This window comes from Dipodomys merriami, unplaced genomic scaffold (assembly GCF_024711535.1).
Source record: "Dipodomys merriami isolate MVZ:Mamm:240054 unplaced genomic scaffold, mDipMer1.0.p SCAF_20, whole genome shotgun sequence".
Lineage (NCBI taxonomy): Eukaryota > Metazoa > Chordata > Mammalia > Rodentia > Heteromyidae > Dipodomys > Dipodomys merriami.
The window spans coordinates 440590-464439 of NW_027203382.1; the positions used below are offsets into that span (position 1 = coordinate 440590).

General features: G+C 37.2%; 1 pseudogene; it reads left to right on the forward strand.

Annotated features, from left to right (window-relative positions):
• The first annotated feature begins 487 nt into the window (after window positions 1-487).
• LOC138832854 (acidic leucine-rich nuclear phosphoprotein 32 family member B pseudogene) lies at window positions 488-15335 on the forward strand (annotated as a pseudogene).
• Window positions 15336-23850: the final 8515 nt, after the last annotated feature.

Consider the following 23850-nt stretch of genomic DNA (forward strand, 5'->3'; position numbering starts at 1 on the left):
GTTGTTTCTTTGAGTGTTTGTTGTTCAGGATTTAATTTTTGGAGTTCTTTCTTGATATAGGAATAAACAAATTATTCAGGCCCTGAAAGATGGTGACAGAAACAAAAGACCTGTGACAGAAGGGAATATAACAAATTAAGAGACCTAAGCACACACCAAAGGAGTTTTATCTACCAGTATGAATATTAAGGAAGTATAAAACTAGTAAATTGTCAAGTTGTTAAATACTGCATTTATGAAATTTTAAGTTTGTGCTAAGAGATAGGTTTTGTTTCCACATGTAAGAAGTTTGAAAGTCACCACTCTCTTCTAAACAACAAATACATAGCTGAAAATTCTTTAGGAATCACCAACTGTTTTTAGTTTTATAGAAGTGAGGACCCAGGACAAACTGAGTGAGAGTACAGGGAATTGTCCTTTGTCAGAACAGGAGCTCAACAGAATGCACTACAGCCCTCCTTGACTAGGTAGGAAAATCATATGTGAGATGTTGAAGGCTCAGTGTGCAAAATCTGAGAGGTAAAACTTAAATGGCAGCCACTCATACAGATCCCTCTTTACTTTTGTAAGTTTGATCCTTATAGTTCTACGTAGACCTCACAGTGAAGATTGGATAAAGCATTTTTTTCTGAATCTTGCAAGAGGAAAAAGAATCATTGTGAAATCTCTCAGAGCACTAAGTTCTTCTTAACAGGCTTACTTGAAAGATACTTAAGTAGGACTTAACTTGTTAAGGTGTTTTCAGAACCTAATGACTTGGAGAATAAAAGCACCCAGCTCCAGATCACTTTAGCCTTCCCCCCATGATAAGGGAAATAGAGAACTCCAACCCACTCTAGCTATATAATTCTCCTTGAGAAGACAGGAAACAAAACAAAGCAAAACAAAAATCCAAGAGTCCCTTATAACAGTCCCAGTCCAGTGGCAATGGCTCACTATAAAGACTGATACACACTATTAAAGAGGAATTCTCTTTCTCAAACATTTTGAACCACATTATTAAGAAGTTCCTTTCTTTACTCAAAAATTCATGAGCAGCTATGAAGAAGAATGAAAGTGTAAGGTATATCTAAAGGCTAAAGACACAATTCAAACAGAAAGGATAGGGAATAATTAGACAATGAACTTGAAAAAAATTAACAGGCTAAAGCCTTTACTTGACAATGTAGATATTATGCAAGATATGACTCATTGTAACAATGAGATGTACAAAACATTATGTTGAAAACAAACTTTACAATTTGTTTTTGTGGGGGGAGGGAGGAATTAGGGAGGTGGGGTAGAGATGGTAGGGGAAAAACAAACGAAGAAGTTACAATGCACCATAGGAAATGTACTCATTACCTTACTCATGTAACTGTAATCCCTCTGTACAGTAATTTTCTAATAAAATATATTTAAAAAGATATATGGAATTCTAAAAAAGACATCTATGAAAGAAAATATGCTTGAGATAAACAATTGGAATATGTACAAAAGTATCTTTAATGGGCTTAGTAATAGACTGGAAAAACTTGGATAAAGAATCTATGAGATTAAAAATATAACAATGACCACCAAAAATTAAACAGTAGATAAACACTGAATAATAAGCTGTAGAATACCCCACAGTATAAACCCTGCTTTCATTATATTTGATGTCAGTATAACTTGTGGAGGAGATGGGGAAAAACAAGTCGTTTAAGGATACAGGTGGACCTGTTGTAACAATGAGAAGTACAAGTTGTCATGTCGAAAACGAGCTTTGCAACGTTGGTGTGGTGGGGGGGAATGATTGGGTGGAGGGGTGGGCTAGGAAGGGATGTGAAGGGTAAACAAAAGAGGAGGCTGCAATGCTTGATAAGAAATGTACTCATTATCCTTCCCATGTAATTGTAACCCCTCTGTACAGTATGTTCACAAAAAAATAAAATAAAATAAAATGAAAAAAAAATAAAAAAATAAGCTGTAGAAAATCTGTAGATGGTGCAATGGGGGAAAAGTTTAGGCCTCTGCTGTTACAAAGGATCTAAAGTACATAGAACTCATAAACACACATAAATAATACAAACATAAATACCTATCAAACCTCTATGTAGAACAAGAATGATAATAACAAATATATGCTTACATTAAATTCCTCAAAACACATGTTAATTAATGCTTCTGGAGTGCAAATTTATGGAAGAGGTTCAAGAACTGTGCTAAAATTTTTCTGCTTATCCATTCTTAGCATTCTTGACAATATAGTATTTGTTGAAAAATTTCCATTTAGTATGTATGTATGTATGTATGTATGTATGTATGGAACATACACATGAATACTAAAATTGCTGTGTAAATGTAAATCATTTTTGAAGTACTTTCATGCTTTGTTCAAGGCACTTCTTAAACGCTAAGTTTCTTATTAAAGAAATGGTATTTTCTATTCTTAATTTGCATCCTTGAGTTATCTCCATAAATCTCTTTCACAAACTCCGGTGTACTTTTCCTCCATTGACATTTTCTCTTCTACAAAGATACATTCTTTGACAGGTGTATTTTTCTATCTCATCATTTCTTTGGTTCTAGGTGTGTGTTTATGTAAGTTTAACTATATATAAACTCCATTGTATGTAATGAAACTATTTTAGCTGCAGAGCAATAGAAAAGCCATGTAATTATATATGTGGTATATGCTAGCAAAAGTAAGATATATTTTGTGTCTTTTAATGTTAAAACTGGAAAATATTTGTAGGATTTTAAGTAAGTGAAATATGAGTTTAAATAAGTGAAATATGTTTTTAAATATGTAAAAACCCTAGGATATTATATATATTTTGGAATTTCGAATTATTTAGAAATCTTTTGTGGATAGACCATTCCTATCCAATTTTAACACAAAACCCTAGTTTATAAAAACAAGCACCATACTGTTCTTCAATTTTTATCAAAGTTGATGATATAATCAATATTTAGTTTATATTTCTAGAAATCTTTCATATGAAATTTTAGAAATTTTATATATCAATTTAGGATATGCTAGTTTATATAGTATTTCAATAGTTTTGATTTCCTGAATGTTCATGGCATTATACTTAATAGTGAAGTGTTAAAACCATTTCTTCTACAATAAGGAATGAGATAAGGATGTCAGCTGTCTCTACTCCTCTTCAGAGTAGTATTGGAGTTCATAACCAGAGCAATAATGCAAGAAACAAACATAAAATGGATCCAAATAGGGAAATAAATAAAACTCTCCCTCTTTGCAGATGAAATGATCCCAAATTTAAGGAACTCCATAGATGCTTCTGACAAGTTACTTGAGCTGATCAATAACTTTGGCAAAGTAATAGGGTATAAAAATTAACCCACAAAAATCAATAGCTTTTCTGGATGCAAACAATGAGAAGAGCAAGACTGAAATCAGGAAAGTGACTCCTTTTGTAATAGCCTCAAAAATAAAGTAACTGGTTGGGGAAGGTGGCTCAGTGGTAGAGTGCTTGTCTTGCATGTATGAGGCCCTGGGTTTGATTCCTCAGCACCACATAAGCAGAAAAAGCTGGAAGTGGTGAAGAGGCTCAAGTGTTAGAGCACTAGCCTTGAGCTAAAGAGCTGAGGGGCAGTGCCTCGGCCCAGAGTTCAGGCCCCACAACTGACATAAATAAATAAATAAATAAATAAATAAATAAATAAATAAATAAATAAATAAATTAATTAATTAATTAATTAATTAATTAATTAAAAAAATTAATTTTCATAACCAAAGATATGAAGGACTTCAGGATTTAAAACCTGAAAAAGGAATTTAAAATAGAACTAAAGGAGTGTTGAAACCTCCCATGCTCCTGGATTAGAGGATTCACATCATGAAAATGGCAATCAATACTGCCCAAAGGTATCTACAAATTCAATGTAATTTCCGTTAACATTCCAAAAACATTCTTTGTTTTTTTTGTTTTTGTTTTTGTTTTTTATTTTTTTTTTTGTCAGTCGTGGGGCTTGAACTCTGGTCTTGGGTCCTGTCCCTGCTCTCTTCGGCTCAAGGAGAGCTCTCTAATGCCTAAGCCACAGCACAACTTCTTCAGCTCAAGAAGAGCTCTCCCACACCTAAGCCACAACACAACTTCCAGTTTTCTAGTGGTTTATTGGAGATAAGAGTCTCATGGACTTTACTGCCCGGGCTGGTTTTGAACGGTGATCCTCAGATCTCAGCCTCCTGAGTAGTTAGAATTACAGGTGTGAACCACTGGCTCCCCCTTTCAACAGCATTCTTTAATGAAATAGAGGTTGCTTCTTTAATATCTAATGTACTTAATCACCAGTTCAAATTTAAGACTACATAAAGAAAAGTAAATATGTAGAAAAGATCCATTAATAATATTAGTGAGAGAAGGAGAAATGTCAATAAAACTTTCAATATTGAGTATGTGAATAGAAAAGGGTGGCATTGTTCTAAAGAATATTTCAGATTTGGTGATTTCAGATTCAGATTTCAGATATTATTTCAAATTCAGAATATTTCAATTTCAGGGGATGTGGTTGAAAATGACGAATCCAATTTTGTCTCTGTGAAGCTTCATCTTGATTGTCACCACCTTTGGATATAAAGTGCCAGGGAGATTATGAAAGCATATCTTTGGTTAAGAATGTGAGGGTGCTTATGGAAAGGGAAATATATTCTTATTGTGAGCAATACCAAGCCACAGCCCTCAGCCAGAATGGAATAAAAGTGGAAAAGGAACAAACCACCTAATGCAGAATGTACCTCATCTCTTTCTCCCCTCCTTCCTTTATTCCTCCCTCCCTCCATCCCTTCCTGTCTGCCTCCCTCTTGTCCTCTTTACCCTCTATAGCTCCCATCTCATCTCTCTTTCTCTCCCTTTCCCCAATCTCCATACATACTCCTGACATGATGGATGCAATCTCTGAAACTTAGCTAAAACAAATAATCCTTCCACTCTTTGTTGTTTGTCCTGTGTCCTGGTACAGTGACAAAAGTGTATTGATGAAAGGAATTGAAATATCTAAATAAAAAGAATATTTAAAACAGTTTAGTTGGAATTTCAAATTATATCCCAAAGCCACATTACTTATGTGATCTTTAGAAACAGAAAGATGAACCAATAGAGCAGAGTAGTGAGTCAAAATAGACCCAAACTTACTCAATTAACTAAATTTTTGGAAAAAGACACCAAAGGTCAGAGTTGAGAATGGATTATCTTTTCAATAAATGTTTAGGAAATCAACTGCACACTTGTAAAACAGTAAACTTGAATCAATACACCCTGTATAAAAGTAATTTCAAAATAAATATTTTCAACTACAAAATTGTTTTAAAAACATAGGAGAAACTCTACTTAACATTTTCTTGTCAATATTTTTTTGCATATTGCAACAATGTTAAGTTTAAATAATGAGAAAAAATAAACAAGCGGAATTGTATCAGACTTAAAGTTTCTGTGAAACTTCTTTCTGTGAAAGAAATATACAAAACAAAAGGCAGCCTATTGATTGAAAAGAAATATTTGAAAAAAATCTGTCTGCTAAAGGGTTCTTTACCAAAATAAGTAAGGAATTCAACACCCAGTAGCAAGTAAACTAAGGAACTAAATTTAAAATAGAGCGCCAAATCTAAGTTTTCTCAAAGAAGACATCAAAATGACCAACATTTCCATAAAAATGATACTTACTGGGGGTGAGTCAGTGGTAGCATGCTTGCCTTGCATGAATGAGGCCCTGGGTTAGATTTCTCAGCACCACATAAGTAGAAAAAGCATGAAATAGCACTGTTGCCAAGTGATAGAGCTCTACCCTTGAGCTGAAGAGCTGAGGGACAGTGCCCAGGCCCAGAATTCAGTCCCACCATCACCACCACCACCACCAACAACAAGATACTTAACACCACTAATCAGAAACTAAATAAAAATCATAACTTAGATCATGGTTTTTATATAAAACATTAGTGATAATTGTGTTAGAATGGATGTGAGAAAAGAGGACAGTAGTAAGCTTTGGGTGGAATTGTAAACAAGTCTTGCCAAAAGATTCTCTCTCTCTCTCTCTCTCTCTCTCTCTCTCTCTCTCTCTCTCTCTCTCTCTCTCTCTCTCTCTCTCTCTCTCTCTCTCTCTCTCTCTCTCTCTCTCTCTCTCTGACACACACAAAAATAATAAAATTATTCTTAGGAGTATATTCGCAAAAGAATGGAATTCAGTTATACTTTTTAGACTAGTGTTTCTCATTCTCCCTTGAAACATTATTTCTAAGAGCCAAGATGTAGAAGCAAGCTACAGGTCAAGTGGCAGATAAATGTATTATGGTATGTGTATATTTAGGCACATACATATACACATACATGTGTGGTTGTGTGTGTGTATGTGTGTCAAGATTTCTGAATTAAAGAATAGAATGATGGAAGGGATGGGAAAGGGAAACAAAGGAGGAGGCTACGATGCTTGATGAGAAATGTACTCATTATCTTGCTCATGTAATTGTAACCCCTCTGTACAGTTTTTTCACAATAAAAAAAATTTAGAAAAAGAATAGAATGATGGCTTCCAGGAGTTATGAGGTGGGATACATGAAGAGATTTGATAAATGGGAATGGACTTGAAAATTTAGATGGAAAAACTCTGATGATCTCACATAAAGGGTGCACAGTAATGACTATGATATTAATTTGACTGTGATAATACCTACTATATATAATTTCATACATGTTAAATATAAACTATCTTTATGTGTGAGTTAAATAATTTTAAAAGACAAATTAATAAAGTAACAAATTGTTTAGAATATGTGATATATAAATGTATGTCTGTGTATGTATGTGTATTATATTTATATATATGCATACAAATATTGTTAGATTTATTTGTAAATTGAAATATAAAATATCCCTGTTGTAGCAAAATGGATGAAACAGGAGGATTATGCTAAGAAAATTAAGCCCAGCACCAAACTAAAAGAAACTTTGTGGACTCATCAATATGTGTCTTCTGAAAGTAAAAAGTATAATAAAAAAGAGAGTAGAACTATATTTATTATGTTTAGGAGTCGACAGTAAGTAGGAGATTAAAAATATAAATTACTATTTCATAAAATGAATAAAATTCAATATTTAATATATAGACAGAAGACTATAATTAACAATTTTGTTCTAAATTTTGGTGATTTGGTAGGATAGAAAAAAATTTGGTGCTCCCTGTATAAAACTAAATTTAGATTTTTATATATCACCCTGCACCAGAGTCAACTCCAAATGGATCAAAGTAAAAGCAGACACACTGAAAACTATACATGAAGGAATAGGAGAAACTTTAAGGGTCCTTGACACAAGCCACAATTTTCTTAATAATGACTCAGAAACAAAACAAATCAAAGAAAGGTTAGACAAATGGGATTGCATTAAACTGCAGAGCTTCTGCATGGTAAAGGGCATAGCAAGCAATATCAATAGAAAGCCCACAGATTGGGAGAAGATCTTCATTAGCCATACAACAGAGAAGGGTCTCATATCTAAAATACACTTAAAACTCAAAAAATTAAATCCTCCAACAACAGGTCCTCAAAGAAACAACAGCCTCCATTAATAAGTGGGCTGAAGATTTAAAGAGAGAGTTCTCTGAAGGGGAAATAAGAATGGACAATAGACACATGAAGAAATGCTCAACTTCTCTGGCTGTAAAAGAAATGCAAATGAAGACAACATTGAGATTCCACCTCACCCCAGTTAGAATGGCTATAATCAAGAAATCTAATAACAACAGATACTGGAGGGGATGTGGCCAAAAGATAACCCTGTTGCATTGTTGGTAGGAGTATAAACTTGTACAACCACTCTGGAAAGCAGTATGGTGTTTCCTGCAAAGTGTCCACATAGAGCTCCCCTATGACCCAGAAATCCCACTTCTGGGCTTTTACCCAAATGACCACAAAAAAAAGCCATATTAAAGTACCAGCACAAGTATGTTTATCAAATCATATTTCAACATAGCTGATATATGGATCCAACCCAGATGCCCCTCGGTAGATGAATGGATCAAGAAAATATGATATATATATATCATATATCATATATATATATATATGATTCTATGTTTCCATCAGAAAGAATGACACTGCCCCATTTGTAAGGAAATGGAAAGCCTTGGAAAAAATCATATTAAGTGATGTAAGCCAGACAAAGAAACATAGGTCCCATGGTTTCCCATGTTTGCATTAATTAGTACATATGAAGGATAATCTTAGCAAATGAGCACAATAGCTCAATTGCTATGTATATATGACCATATAAGATGATGCTAAGCAAAATGAGCTCCAAGATATGGACACAAGATATTTTTCCTTGTTGTTGTGGTTTTTAATGTACTATGTGATTTTTTTTTGTTTCTTTTGTATGTTCTTCCCTCTATAGTATATCCCCAGTTGTCACTGTATTTGACTTTGGTACCCTGGTATTGTATGCATGTTTATTTGAATTAGGGAAGGGAGGGGAACAACAGAGTGTTGATACAAAGGACAAGGGGGAACCAATGCAACAGCGATATACACAAGACAGTATGTTGGCAATGATCTGTACAACTTGCGGGTGGGGTTTGGAGGGGAGGAAAGTACAAGAAAATTAAGGGGTGGGGTAACAAGTTTGACAAGAAATGTACTTATTACCTTACTTACATAACTGTAGCCCCTCGGTATATCACCTTGAAAATAAAAAAAGGAAAAGAAATCCATCCTATTTTCCACAAAAAAAGAGAAAATCTTAGGTGCTCTAAATACATACACATACCAATGTAATTTATATGACATGATGTATATGCTAATTGATTGACTGTAGTAGCCAAGTCACTCTCTTATTTATATCATAATAACATCATGCAGTACATTTTTTTTTTTGGTTGTGGGGCTGAGCTCTGGGCCTGGGTGCCATCCCTCAGCTCTGCAGCTTAAAGCTAGTACTCTATCACTTGAGCCACAGTGCCACTTCTTGTTTTCTGGTGGATAATATAAGAGTCTCACAGACTTTCCTGCCCAGCTGCCTTTAACCTGGATCCTCAGATCTCAACCTCCTGAGTAGCTAGCATCACAGGTGTGATCCACCAGCACCTGGCTCATGCAGTACATCTTAACTGTTTATAAAATGTAACTGACTGTGTATATGCAAAATTCCTTAAAATATTTTGTAAATTGAAGAAAAAATAAAGAGAAACTCTTCATTGGTTTTATTAGTTGCTGATTTTATTTATCCTGCTCACCTGGAAATAGAGAGAGAAATATAATTCTGAATACAATAAATAGTTAATTAAGATATATTGCGTATTTCTGCCTTTCTCCTCTCTAAATTTTGTGAAAAATTTATACTTTAATTTGCCTGCTTCCTTTGTGTCTTAATAGTATGTGTTCAGACTAATTTGACAATTAGTATATCCATAAAACACAGTTATATATTTTTTTAAATGTTGAATCAATTAGCAGCTTTTCTAACTTGGGGAGGGAGAAATAACAAAATGCTGAAACAAGGATATTGGTTGACCATTGTAACAATGAGATGTACAAGATACTATATTAAAAATGAACTTTACAATTTGTGGAGGGGAGGGAGAAGCTGGAGAGGTGGGGATGGAAGGGATAGTAGGGGAAAAACAAAGGAGGAGGTAACAATGCTCGATAAGGAATTTACTCATTACCTTACTCATATAACTGTAACCACTCTGTACAGTACCTTAAAAATAATATATATATATATATATATACCAAAAAGAAAAAGAAAAAATAACAGATATCCATTACTTCTAAGCTCAACAACACATGTGGATAAATAAAATAAAAATGCAATAATAAAAAAGGCTAATGGGGGCTGGGAATGTGGCTTAGTGGTAGAGTGCTTGATAAATATGTTTGAAGCTCCTCAACACCACAGAAAAAGAAAAAGCCGGAATGGCACTGTGGCTCTAGTGGTAGAGTGCTAACCTTGAGCAGAAGAAGCTCGGGGACAATGCTTAGGCCCTGAGTTCAAGCCCCAAGAATGGCAAAAGAAAAAAAGAAGAAGAAAAGAAAAGAAAAAATGAAAAGAACAAAGGCTAATAGTCCCCTGCACTCTATGAAATTTAGCAATGAGCCAAATCTGAACTGTGAATCATATATCCCTTACCCTGTCTTTTGTGTAGAATTAGAATTTTTATAATTGAGTACATTTTTGACCAAAAACAGTACACTGTACAACTAGCTAAAGTTGTCCTCAGAGGTATCCTTAATTCCTATACATACCAAGGAAAGTCTTGTGTACGTATTCTGGAAAGTTCCTGATGAGAATTTCAATTTACATATTCCTGTTCACTGGCTGAATTAATGTAGGAAAAATAACCTTGAATTTATTTGTGCTTAGAAGACACCATACTCAGGTTGCTTCCAGGAAATCTTATAATTCTGATGTTTAAGTGCATCAAAAGCTCTAAACTCACTTGTTCACTCTCATCTTTGATAGAATAATATAGCCCACAACTACTTCAGGAAGAAGTAAATTTCTTCTTGCCCATCCTGCTTCTTACGCTGTAACACAACTGATTCCGGACCAGATTGCATGACACACTAGCTGTGTGCTCTTGGACAAGCTGATTTTCTTCTAAAAGTTGATTTTTCTCATCAGTAATCAAAACATGATAGAATACTTTTCTCATGGTAACTAAAAATACCGCTAAATTAAAATTAGCATTCTCGCAATATTATTTTTCTCCTTCTGGGCCCAATAGTGGGAATGCTCCCAGGAAAAGAAAATGATGGTAATTAATTTAAAGTGATTTTTAGTAATTTATTGGTAGAAACTGCCTTCAGCCAAGCAAATAGTAAAGAACACTTGACTCATACAATCAGGGCAGAAATGCAAGAATATTTAGGGGCAATCTAACATGTGCCAGGTGAAGCAGTAAATGAGCAGAACTTGTAACTTTCTCATTTAGCTTTACATTAAGGAAATAAAATAGACATTAGATATTTGAATTAGCAATGAGGCTATGATGGAGAATGTGGAAGATGCATTCTAATCATCATTGAAATACGTTAGCTGAGGTAGCAGAAGGATAAATACAAATGAATAAATGAAGAGACAGGTAAAATAGAGTTCAAAGTGTGAGAAAGACTGAAGATGATGCATAAATGACCAAAAAGCATGCAAAAATGTGTCCAACATTACTAGTCATTAACAAAGCATGGTTAAGGTGACAAGATATTGTGCATATCAATTAGTATGACTTCTCCCAAAACACACGAAAAAAGAAAGCAGAAAATAATACATGCTAACAAGGATGTCCAGAAATCAGAACCATTAGCAATGATGTGTGGGTTATAAAATGGAATTTCTATGGAAAACAGACAGATACAAAATCAGCTTACAAAAGTGAGTAGCTTTTTTATATTCCAAGAACAATCTTCTGAAAAAGGGTATCAGGAAAACAATCTCATTCACAGTAGTATTCCCAAATAAAATACCTAGGAATAAATTTCAAAAAGGATCCCAAATCCTTTCACAAAGAAAAGTATAAAGTAAAGTAAGAAATTATGGAAGTGATTAAGTGATTGGAAGGCCCTTCTATGTAGATGGAATTTCAGAATTAATACTTGTGAGATTATTGAATAAAATACTTTGTAGGTTTAGTGCAATTCCAATCACTATTTCAAGGACATTTTTCCTAGAAATTGAAAAAAATTATAAAATTCATATGGAAACACCTTCGAAAGTAATTATCCAGAAAATGTTAGGAGTAGCACAATACCAACCTGTGGCCAAATAAGTAATAAAAGCATGATGCGGTCACCAAAATATGCAAATAAACCAATGGAATAGAAGATCAGAAATAAATTCACACAGCTGTTGAAATCTGCAATGTGTCAAAGGGGCTGAAAAGCTAAACTCACAAAACTGATTTAAAAAACTGATAAAAATTTAAACCTTATTCATAAAAAAAGGTTTACTCTCAGTGTTGATTGTAGATCCTAGCTACAAAACATCAAAAACCATAATATAACACCTTTTATAATATTACAGAAAAATATTGTGGGGACACAAAAGCAATACCTTTCTCTATAGAACTTCATTAGGTAAAATTAAGAGCAAGAAATCACAAATAAGTTTTCATTAAATTAGGATGCTCTTACATGTTAAAGAATCTGCCACCAAAGTGAAGCAATAGTGTACTGAATGGGAGAAAGACTTTGCCAGCTATTCATCTGAGGGTAAATTACAATATAGAATATGTAAAGAACTAAAAATTAAGCCAAGCATGCTAGTGGCTCATGCCTATGATCCTAGTTACCCAGGAGGCTGAGATTTGAGGATCTCAGTGCAAAGCCAGCCAGGGCAGGAAAGTCTGTGAGACTCTTATCTCCAATTAACCACCAGAAAACTGGAAGTGGCACTGTGGCTCAAGTGGTAGAGCACTCAGGGACAGCACCTATGCCCAGAGTTCAAGTTTCATGACCGAAAAAAAAGACTAAAATTTAAAGCTCCAAAAGAAGAGGTACAAATGACCAATAAATACATGTAAAATGTGAATTTTCAGCCATCATAGAAATGGCAATGAAGACTACACTGAGATTTGTGTTCCCATCAGCCACAATGGCTGAGTTATATTTTTAAGAGATTGGAAAAAGGTGTGGGAAAAGAGACAACTATTGGTTAGGATAAAAATTACTCTAGCAACCATGGATATCAATAATTTCTCAAAAAATCTGAAAGAGGAATAACACATGATTAAGCTATACCAGAGGTGCATACCCAAAAGAATAATAGTTGGCATGTACTTCAGATACCTATGTTTCTTTTTGCTACATTATTCATAAAAGCCAAGTTATGTGATAATCCTTGCTACTACTCAATACATTAATGTATTAAAAAATGTGGCATAGTATACACAATAGGGTTTGATTCATCCACAAAAAAAAATTCATGTAATTTTAGGAAAGTAGATGGAACAGGGGTCATAATATTAACTGAAATAAGTCTGGCTGTCAGACAGGTATTATGTTCTTCCTGTCAGGCTTGGAATTTATGGCAAGAAAAACATGTGAAATAAGACAGGCGATATTAGGGATGCGAAGGGGAATGGAGAGGAGGAAACAAAGAGTAATAGAGATGGTGAATATGATGAAAGTCTGACTTTAATCATATATATATGTGGAAATATCATTATTATCTACTTTATACTTTATACCCTTAGTGTGCATTAATAGAATATATAAGATAATATTATACTCATTAACTCTACCTACAAAAACATTAGTAACAGTTTTATAGCATTTTCTTTTCTAATTGTCTTCATGTAATTTTAAGAATTGAATGGAGGCTGGAACTAAGAGGAGAGGGACAGCCAATGAAAGAAGTGTGTGTGTGGGGGGGGATACAGTCCAGAATTTAGTGTATATACCACGAATTTGAGACTTATAAGAGAAAAGGTGGGTAGAAGGGTGATGAAGTGGTTGAAGGGGATGATACAGATCAAGTTACATTTTATCACTTTTTTTTGTTAAGTGAAAACTTCTTTGTAAGACTACATAGAGATAATGATTTTAAAAAAACAACACAGTATTTCTTGATTTGGAAACTACATCTGTGTAAGTTGGGCTGCCAGGCAGAGGGGAAGACTTATCTTCTGGGTGCTGTGGCTTGGTATGAGTTCAGATCCTGGCCTTGCCCTGTGTCAGTCCTGTCATGGTCCTGTCAAATTTGTGTGTGTGTGTGTGTGTGTGTGTGTGTGTGTGTGTGTGTGTGTGTGTGTGTGTGTGTGTGTGTGTGTGTGTGTGTGTGTGTGTGTGTGTGTGTGTGTGTGTTGGGAGGGGGGTTGTCCAGGGGCCTGAGTGCTGTTTCTGAACTTTTTCTTTTCTTTTCTTTTTTCCCTTCAAGGCTAGTGTTTTGCCCCTTAAGTCACAGCGGTATAAATGCACTTCCAGGTTTTTGATGGTTAATTGGAGATGAGTCTCATGGACTTTCCTGTCCAGACTGGCTTCTGATCCTCAGATCTCAGCCAACTGAGTAGCTAAGACTAAGGCATGATCCTTGAGTGTCCATTTAACACCCTGTTTTTTCTTTTCTTTTTTTAAAGACAAAAGATGAGCATAGCAATCATATTGGATGTTAGGAGTTGAACATTCTCTGTGGACAATGGAGATAGAGATGATTATACTCAATATGCTCCACATTTTGTGTAACAGAAATGATTTATCAGAAAAGAATCCCTAGTAAATCATCCAGGTGTTTGACAGATGTTTTAAGGAGATCCACTCCTTGCTGGGGGTGGGTAAGGGAGTGTTGAAAAGTGTAACTTTACTTGTGGCCAAAGCCTCTCTGGAACTGAAGTTAGAGTGAGGTTTATGATTCACATATATGAGGAAAAAATTATTGTCATTGTTTCTGGACACCTTTTTTTTTAAAGTATGGGTCAACAAAAATCACTTTTTTTATTTCCCATGTCAACTGGAGAAAAAAGTCGGACCATCTCTGCTGAAAGGCATGGTAAACATTTGGTAATCACACCAAATGCATGTAATTGCCAGCTGTGTCATGTTGAAGCTCAAAATGGACACTTGAAAGTGGATGAAATAGTTTGCTACCTTTTGAAAGATAAAATTGGGACCAAATTATCCTAATTCATCATGATGAAAAGGCACTGAAAAAATCAGCTAAGACTTCTGATTTGAGAACTTTCTTGGGCAATGGCAAGTCAAGTCAAATGATGGGAAAACTGAAGGCCTAACAGCTGAATTTCTGAACTTGGAGTTCCTCAGTTTGGTAAATGTAAACGTAATTGCAATTTCAAATCTCCCCAAGCTACCTAAACTGAAAAAGCTTCAGTTCAGTGAAAATATAATTATGAGAAGTCTAGACATATTAGCAAAAAAAAAAAACTTCCAAATGCATGCATCTAAACTTAAGTGGAAATAAACCGAAAGATATTGATACCTTGGACCTTTGAAAAAGTTAGAATGTCTGAAAGACTGGCTCTGTTTAATTGTGTGTGAGGTCGCCAATCTGAATGACTACTGAGAAAATGTCTTCAAGCTCCTAATTGAAGCTGACCTACCTGGACAGCTTTGAGAGACTCAGATACAGAAGAAGATATTGAAGAAGGAGAAAATGAGGAGGAAGAGAAGAATGAATGAGGAGGAAGACTATATGATGAAAAAAGAGAATAACTATATAGAAGGGGGAAAAGATGAAAATAAAGTCAGCAGCAAGAAAAAAGAGTTTGGACATGACAGAGAAGTGGATGAAAATGAAGATGAAGATGAAGAAGATGAGGATGAGGATGGGGAAGAAAGTGGGAAACGTGAAAAGAGTGAGAAACACTCTGGGACACATGAAGTAGTGGGACTGGTCACTCCATAATCCTACCAAATTTTCCAAAATGGGTTCCAAATTTTCTTTTCCCAGACACGTCTTATTGGCATAGCTGTGGTCTAACCTTAAGATCCCTGGCTTAGCTGATGTCAAGTCTCCAAAGTTGACTTGTTTGTCTACCTAGATCTGGCCTCAAAAATCACTTAGACAGTGGCCACTGAAATCTGGCACTTTTGATGTTAAAATTCTAAGTTAGACTACTTCCTTCAACAAAATGGAAAATGGACCCCTAAAGTCAAGGTTTCTTTTACCTCTGTTCTAGACCTTCCTTCTGTTCATACTGTCCTTCCCCAAATCCTCCTCTGTTACCCTCCCCCAATCCCCAAAAAGAAAAAAAAAATAAAAAAAGACGCAAACCAACTCAACCTCCCCCTACTCTTTTGACTTTGACCCTGCTGATAAACCTCCTCCTTAGTCTACCCCTTTCTAATTCCTTCTACTCACTCTGCCACTCCGAGACCCCCCTCCCCCCAAAAGCCTCCTTCCCCCTCCTCCCCAACCAGTTCCATTCCAGGTTTGCTGTTACATTCCCTTCCCTGTATTCCCGGCCCTTTCCTTGCTGATTACCCACTCTAAGACTGCACATATGTTTCCCCTCCACGAGGTGGCAGGACAGGTTGAGCCCACTTGAGTCCATGTTCCTTTCAAGCTAAATCAAATGGATTCTATGAAACAGAAATGGGGGTCATTTTCAAGCAATCTTCTCCATTACATAAAAACAGTTTACCAGAATTGCCCAATTGCACTCTCTCACCTGACATGATATTCCACACATTCTTAATTCAATCCTAACAAAAGAAAGCATATTTTGAAGTCAGCCCAAGCCCAAGCCCATACACTAAATGAAGTACCCACGGCGGGGGTGGGGGGCGGGAAACCCAAACTGAAATTGTAAGACAGAGGGTCGTGGCTCTGAACACCGTAAATTTATGGTTACCTTACTAGCAGAAGGAATACACCAAAACACTCACAAGGTAATTTTTTTAAAAATTAAGAAACACACCCAAGATCCCCATAAAAACTGTGCCCTCTTCCTTAGCCACCTCTCAGAGGCCATCACTTAATGTTAATTATGTTAATTCCAAAGAGGGCACCCTTCTCCTCCACGTTCACTTTATGAGCCACTGTGCACCAGACATACAGAAAATTTCACAGCACCTGGAAAAGGAGCCTACAACACCCCTCCCAGCCCTCCCCTCAGCCCCCCATCCCCCACCCAGAATTAGATCTTAGACTTTCCTTTAATTATATATATATGTATATGTATATATATATTATTGTAAAGATATTGTACAGAGGGGTTACAGTTACCTGAGTAAGGTAATGAGTCCATTTTCTATCGAGTATTGATACCCCCTCCTTTGTTTATTCCCCTACCATCCCTTCCCTCCCCACCTCCCCAACTCCTCCCCCCATCCCCCAAAGTTGTAAAGTTAATTTTCAACATAGTGTCATGTATATCTCATTGGTGCAATGGGTCAACCTTTATCCTTGTTTCAGCATTTTGTTATTTCCCTTCCCCTCCCCAAATTAGAAAAATGTATATACAAGGTGCAGGGCACTGGAATCAAATACAGTGAAAGCAGGGCTTATACCATGGGGGAAGAACATACAAAGGAAACAAAAAAGTCACATAATGCATTGTAAGTATATTAAAAAACAACAGGAATGAAGATAAGACCTCTTGTGTCCCTATCTTGGGGTTGATTTTGCTTAGCATCATCTTATATAGACATATGTACATACCTATTGACCTTTTCTGCTTGTCCTAGACATATACTAGTTATTGTAAATAGGGAAACCATGGGACCTATGCTTCTTTGGGCCTGGCTTACTTCACTTAATATAATTTTTTCCAAATCTTTCCATTTCCTAAAAAATGGGGCAGTGTCATTCTTTATGATGGAGGCATAGAATTCATATATATATATATACATATATATATATATATATATATATATATATATATATATATATATATATATATATACTCTGTGTGTGTACCACATTTTCATGATCCATTCATCTATTGAGGAGCATCTGGGCTGGTTCTATATCTTAGCTATGGTAAATAATACTGTGATAAATGTGGTTGTGATGGTAGCTTTAGTATTAGTATAGCCTTGTTTGTGTTCGTTTGGGTAAATGCCCCCAAGTGGGATTGCTGCATTATAGAGGAGCTCTATGTGGAGTCTTTTGAGGAACCTCCATACTGCTTTCCAGAGTGCTTGAACAAGTTTACACTCCCACCAACAATATGGTAGAGTTCTATTTTGGCCCTACTGCCTCCAGCATCTGTTGTTATTAGATTTCTTGATTATAGTCATTCTAATTGGGGTGAGGTGGAATCTCAATGTTGTCTTGATTTGCATTTCTTTTATGGACAGAGAAGTTGAGCATTTCTTCATGTGTCTATTGGCTATTCTCATTTCTTCTTCAGAGAATCTCTCTTTAACTCTTTAGCCCACTTATTAATGGGGTAGTTGTTTCTTTGAGGATTGTTATTGGGGGATTTAATTTTTTGAGTTCTATGTATATTTTAGATATGAGACCCTTCTCTGTTGTATGATTAGTGAAGATCTTCTCCCAGTCTGTGGGCTTTCTATTGATCTTGCTAGCTATGTCCTTTGCCATGCAGAAGCTCTGCAGTTTAATGCAATCCCATTTGTCCAGCCTTCCTTTGATTTGTTGTGTTTCTGGGTCTTTATTAAGAACATTTTGGCTTTTTTTTTTCTGCAGAGAGGAGGAAGCTAAAAGGGTAATGAGAAAAGGAAATAGAGCAAGACAAAAAAGAGCAACAGGCCAACTTTCAGCTTCTGGCTGCTGCCTTCCAAAAAGCCCAGCCTGCCATACCCAGGGCTGCTGGTGAGGGACCTTCTCCTGTGTCACAAGGAAGTGGAGAGTGGAGCCGGGTCAGCTCCCCCTTCCCCAGTGCCAGGCCCTTCTTCAGGTGAGTCAAATGGGATATTGAGCCAAGGAGTGTCCAAATCCCAAGTATCTTACCCAGGCCTTCCCTAGTTGTGGAAAATGGGAGCACTGGAAATGGGACTGTCCTGCTATCTGCCCCATCCCAGGCCTACAGCCTGACCCCCATACTTCCCCTCCCACCTCCTTCCATGCCCTGATACAATGGGGAGGCCAGGGTTCCTGGCCCCAAGCCAAACATCCTACTGTTCCTTGTCGGTTTGCAGATTCCACTCTCATGCATTCCTTTCTTATCATGCATCAGTGCCCTCTACCACTGCTTTCTAAGTCCCCTTACATATCCCACACTTAAAAATTCACCACTTTTTCTCCTTTAGATGGAGCCAGACTTGGACAAGCCCCCACGCTAAACCCTAACCTCTTCCCTACAACCCTTCTTCCTGAGATAAATTCCCTAGTTTGGGACACCTCATACCCTAAGGTTACCCTTCGACTACAACTTGGTTTTTATTTCTCTCAAACATCCCACCTCCTTTGTAACCCAAGACCAATATTTCCTTTCTCCTGATACCCGCTTAGGGCTAAAGCCCATTATTCTTTGCCTTCTTTATGCCTCCCTTCTAACTCCCATCCATTCTCCCCACAATACCCCAATTTTAGGAGTCAGGCTATTCTCCTTTGGAACTCTCTTGCTGCCTGGGGCTTCAGAGCCTCTAAAGACAAAGATCAGCTATGGCAGAAGTCAGTCACATATTGGGAATATTTCTCAACAGGGACAAACTATACCTGCCCATAAAATTCAGGAACTCCTTAATTACCCCAAACCTCAGTCCCAGTGAGACCTCCAGGCCTTTCTTAGCCTCTTCAACTTTTTCTGAATCTTGATTTCTGTCCTTTCCTTCATAGCCACACCCCTGTACTCTGCCACTAAGGAGTCCCTTGACAAATCCCTTCTGTTTCCCCGATTTTTCTCTGCCCCCATCTGTTAGCTCAAATTCTCTCTGTCTAAGGCCTCCCTCCCTGACATTAACAAAACTTTTTTTTTCTTCTTACATATTAACAACAGATAGGCATTAGCTATTTTTTGCCAAAAAAGGAAGAGATACCTTTCACCCCCTAGCTGCCCCCTCCCTCTCCAGACCCTGGCAGCTGTGGCTTTTATGGTGCCAGAGGAACAAAAAGGTTTCTCTCCACAACACTCTCCATATTATCACATCCCACTCCCTTAAATATCTCATAAACCATAGAGATTTTCTTTCGCTGCATCCCTCCCAAATTCAAATTCTCCATTCCTCCATGTCATTATTCTGCTCTTTGAACAAACACCTTCTTTAAACCCCACTACCCCTATGTGCAGCTCTCTTAAAGGCTCTTTACAGCAGGATTTGCCAGATTTCAAGGTGACCTGGAGGACCCAAGTCATCCTTTACATGACCCTGACTCTTCTTTAGGACTTCCTCATCAATCTTCTGGGCAACATTTGACTGGCATGTCATCATCTTTCAGTGTTTGAGAACCTCACGGAAGCCATTGGCATACTTTGATTACAAGGAATCTTTGTTTTATACCTAAGCAAATTACCTTTTATACCTTGGCTTTATGTTTCTTCCTGAATCCCTCTAGATGTTCTATTCCCCCTTATTTAGAATTCTATCAATACTCCTCCTTCTCACCATTGGACTAATAGTAACTGCAAATCCAGATTGGTCCTGGGAGACTGGGTTTCTTTCATATATCTTATGTGGCTTTAATTTAACAACCTTAGTCTATCAACAACACCCCATGATCTGGTTGGCTACAGTTACTTGGGGATGTCCTCCCACCAAGGACCTCACATTTTGTCTCTTTGACTCTGCTACTGTAACTCCTTCAAACTCATCCCACCCTCTTAACCATGTTGTGAGGCATGTAAATGGGGGGGATACACTACTCCTGGCCTTTCTGCCTTTCAGTATACAGGTGAGTTCTCAAAGACCAGCATGACTATGGAGAACCCTCCTGGGGATTCCTCCAATATTGGTCCTGTGTGGATTTTACATCCAGAGGAGCTCAGCCAAACTCTTCCACAGCAGAACACAGAGTCAGTTTCCTCACTGAAAGGTCTTTTGTGGTAGCCATGGGGGCATACTTTGGGACTTACCCATATCCTCCCTTGATACATGGGGAAAAAAGGACCTTGGAGTCAGATAGTAGACAAATTGTACATACCCCCATATTTCACTCACCACCACCACCACCACACCCCAACAACCTTACAGGTAAAACTCCTCCTTCTACCAGTCTCAACTAAAAGAGAGTTTAAGCCTTGGAAGCCTTAGCCCAAGCTCCGCAGCTTCAAACCATTCCAAGCTCCTCAATACCCCAAGCCCCACCTCCCCACTTCAACTTTTAGCTCTAGCAAACTCCAGCCACACATTATTTTTTGTGTGTGTGTGAAAATACTGTAGAGTTACAAGTACATGGGCAAGATAATGAGTACATTTCTTATCAAGCATTGTAGCCTCCTCCTTTGTTTCCCCTTTCCATCCCATCCTCCGCACATACCCCCCACCCAACCTTCCTCACCCTTCCACCAAAGTTGTAAAGTTCGTTTTTGACATAACAACTTGTACGTCTCATTGTTGCAATGGGTCCACCTGTATCCTTATTTAAACAATTTGTTTTTTTTCCCTTCCCCTCCACAAATTATAACAACATCAAATACAGTGAAAGCAGGGGTTATACCATGGGGGAGGGACATACAAAGCAACAAAGAAATAATCTTATAAATGTGTTAGAAATAATCACATGAAAGAAAAAAAAACATTTGAATACATATCTTAGGGTTCATTTCCCTAACATCTATTTATCTGACCTTTTCTGCTTGACTCAAACATATACTAGTTATTGCAAATAAGGGAAACCATGGGACCTATGTTTCTTGGGGCCTGGCTTACTTCACTTAACAAAATGTTTTCCAAGTCTTTCCATTTCCTAACAAATGGAGCAATGTCATTCTTTCTGATGGAGGCATAGAATTCCATTGTGTATGTATACCACATTTTTCTTGATCCATTATCTACTGAGGGACATCTGGGTTGGTTCCATATCTTAGCTATGGTAAATAAGGCTGCAATAAATGTAGTCATGCTGGTAGCTCCCTATGACCCAGCAATCCCACTTTTGGGCATTTACCCAAATGTTCACAAACAGCCACACATTATTAAACCAGACTAATCCAAAACTGTCAAAGGCTTTCTGGATATGCCTACACTCTAGTCAACTATCCTGTGTTGGTGTGGGCCACTCCCACCTCACCCTTTCGAATACCACCCCAAACAATACCTGTACCTCAGGACCCCTAGTCCAACTGGTAGGAGAAACCTAATGTGTGGGAAACCAACCAAATGGCACTAGTTTATCCTCTGGGGCCCTGGCTCCCAGTGGCTCATATTTTGCCTGCCCTCATGGAGTTTATACATGTTACTCAGAGGGACAGTGTAATGTGGACCTTTTTAGACACTCTGTCAAGCCATGAAGTAAGTACTTATCTCACCCAACACTCAAAACAAAAGAGAGCAGTTCTTCTGCCTGTCCTTTTAGGCATGGCCCTAGCTGGTGCCATAGCCCTGGAAGTGCAGCCATCAGACTACAACATGTCCAACATAGTCAACTGTCTGCCAGAATAAAAGCAGACCTCTGCTTAATCCAACAAAATCCTGATGCCCTACAAAACCAACTAGACACACTAGCTGAAATGGCCTCCCAAACCGGAGAGGACTAGATCTAATAACAGCCAATAAAGCAGACATATATCCTTTCCTTGGGGAAGAATGTTGCTTTTGTGTTAACCAGTTAGGCATAGTTAGAAAAAAAATAACAAGCAATTACTGGAAAATGTAAAGACCCACACAGAACATGAACATCACACCCTATTCTTCCCCCTGGAACCCCTGGCTTGCTTCCCTCAGTGAGACCCTGTATTGTTAAATGTTTTTCTGACTTTCTCCAGGAGTGCATAGGAACACTCACATCACATCTTATCTGGTAACCCAAGTTTTTCCTGCCAGTGGGATATTAATCCCTTAACAAAGGAGACATAGCCCATGGAAACTCAGGCCCTTAACAAAGAAGAGGCCTAACCAACATATGACCTAAAGGGAGAGCAAAGCCTAAAATGATGCCCTCATGTCAGCAGGAAGTAGCCAGAAAAGACAACCACCAAACTCTTTCCCCAGTCTCCTTTTCCAGTCCAATCTTTTTAATCTATCCAAAGACCAAAATATGAAGACTTAACCTCTCCCCTCGTGGCCTAATTTTTTTCATGTAGTAAAGATGAAATATGAATGACTGACACCCACTCTATTATCCCAGGTGCATATAGAGATCAGGCAAGACACCAGGTTTGTGCAGATGTGCTTGATCATAGGCAGGTCATTCTGACTTAAGCTTGGCCAAAAGTTCCCAGGCAGATAATTTAATTGTGATACTAAGCAAAGGTACCCTTCCCTAGCTCCTAAGTGAATACTTCCTGTTTCTTTATCTCCTTGTTAAGACCCATACAAGCCTGGCCCCACCTCCACCTCCTGGCACTACCGTCATTCCTGCAGGAAGGTTGCTTGCCTTCTGGTTGCTGTAATAAAGACTACTTGTCTGTTGAGATTGAGTCTATCTTGTTCTTTCGCCTCCATTTTCCTATACCATTTTTAATATTTGGCTTTCTCGCTAAATCTTTCCCACTTTTTTCTTTTTAGTTTTTCTCCGTACGGTTGTCCTTACGGCCCATGTGGGAAAATTTTGACTTTTATAAGTGCACCTTGCACTTTTGATAATGGGGATCCAAGCCATCAGTCTACCTCCCTGCTGCTTTTTGTCTAGGGCATCATACATTAATGAATAAACTGATCTTCAGGAAATAAATGAATTAGTGTTAAATATTAAATGTTTTTATAGAAATTATTTAAAGAAATTTAAAAATGGAAGTTGGATCAAATTCTACCTCTTTTTATTTTTTAAGTAATTATACAAGGGAGGTACCATTTAACAAAACAGTTTATGAATACAATGCATCTTAATCCAGTCACCCCTTTTGACATTCTCACCTATCTCTAGGATATACATTGAATTCTTGACTGCATTCTCCCCCCTCTTCTCTTCTTAATTGTCTCCCCTTTTCCCCTTGACCTCCCCCACCCCTTTGCTGAACTTTGACTTGGCCTTTCTAAGGAATTACATTATTTGAGTTGGCCCTTGAATCTACCCTATTTCAATTAATACATTTGAATGCATTTGTGTGCCACTGAACATATTTACTTATATGTTTATAAGCTAAATCTAGCTTCTACATATAAGGAAAAAGATGTATCCTTTGTCTCTTGGGGTCTGACTTATTTCACTTACATAACATTTTTTCCAGGTCTTTCCATTTCTTCACTCATCCATTAGTTTTATTCTTCCTCCATCCCACAAAGTTCAAAGTTCTGTGTTTCTCATCTTTATAAATTACTTTCTGCAGAAAACTTTCACAATAATTGTTTTATTGGATTTTAGAATCCCCAGCTTGAATTGAATTTGAGTTAACCCCTTGAATTTGTCAAAC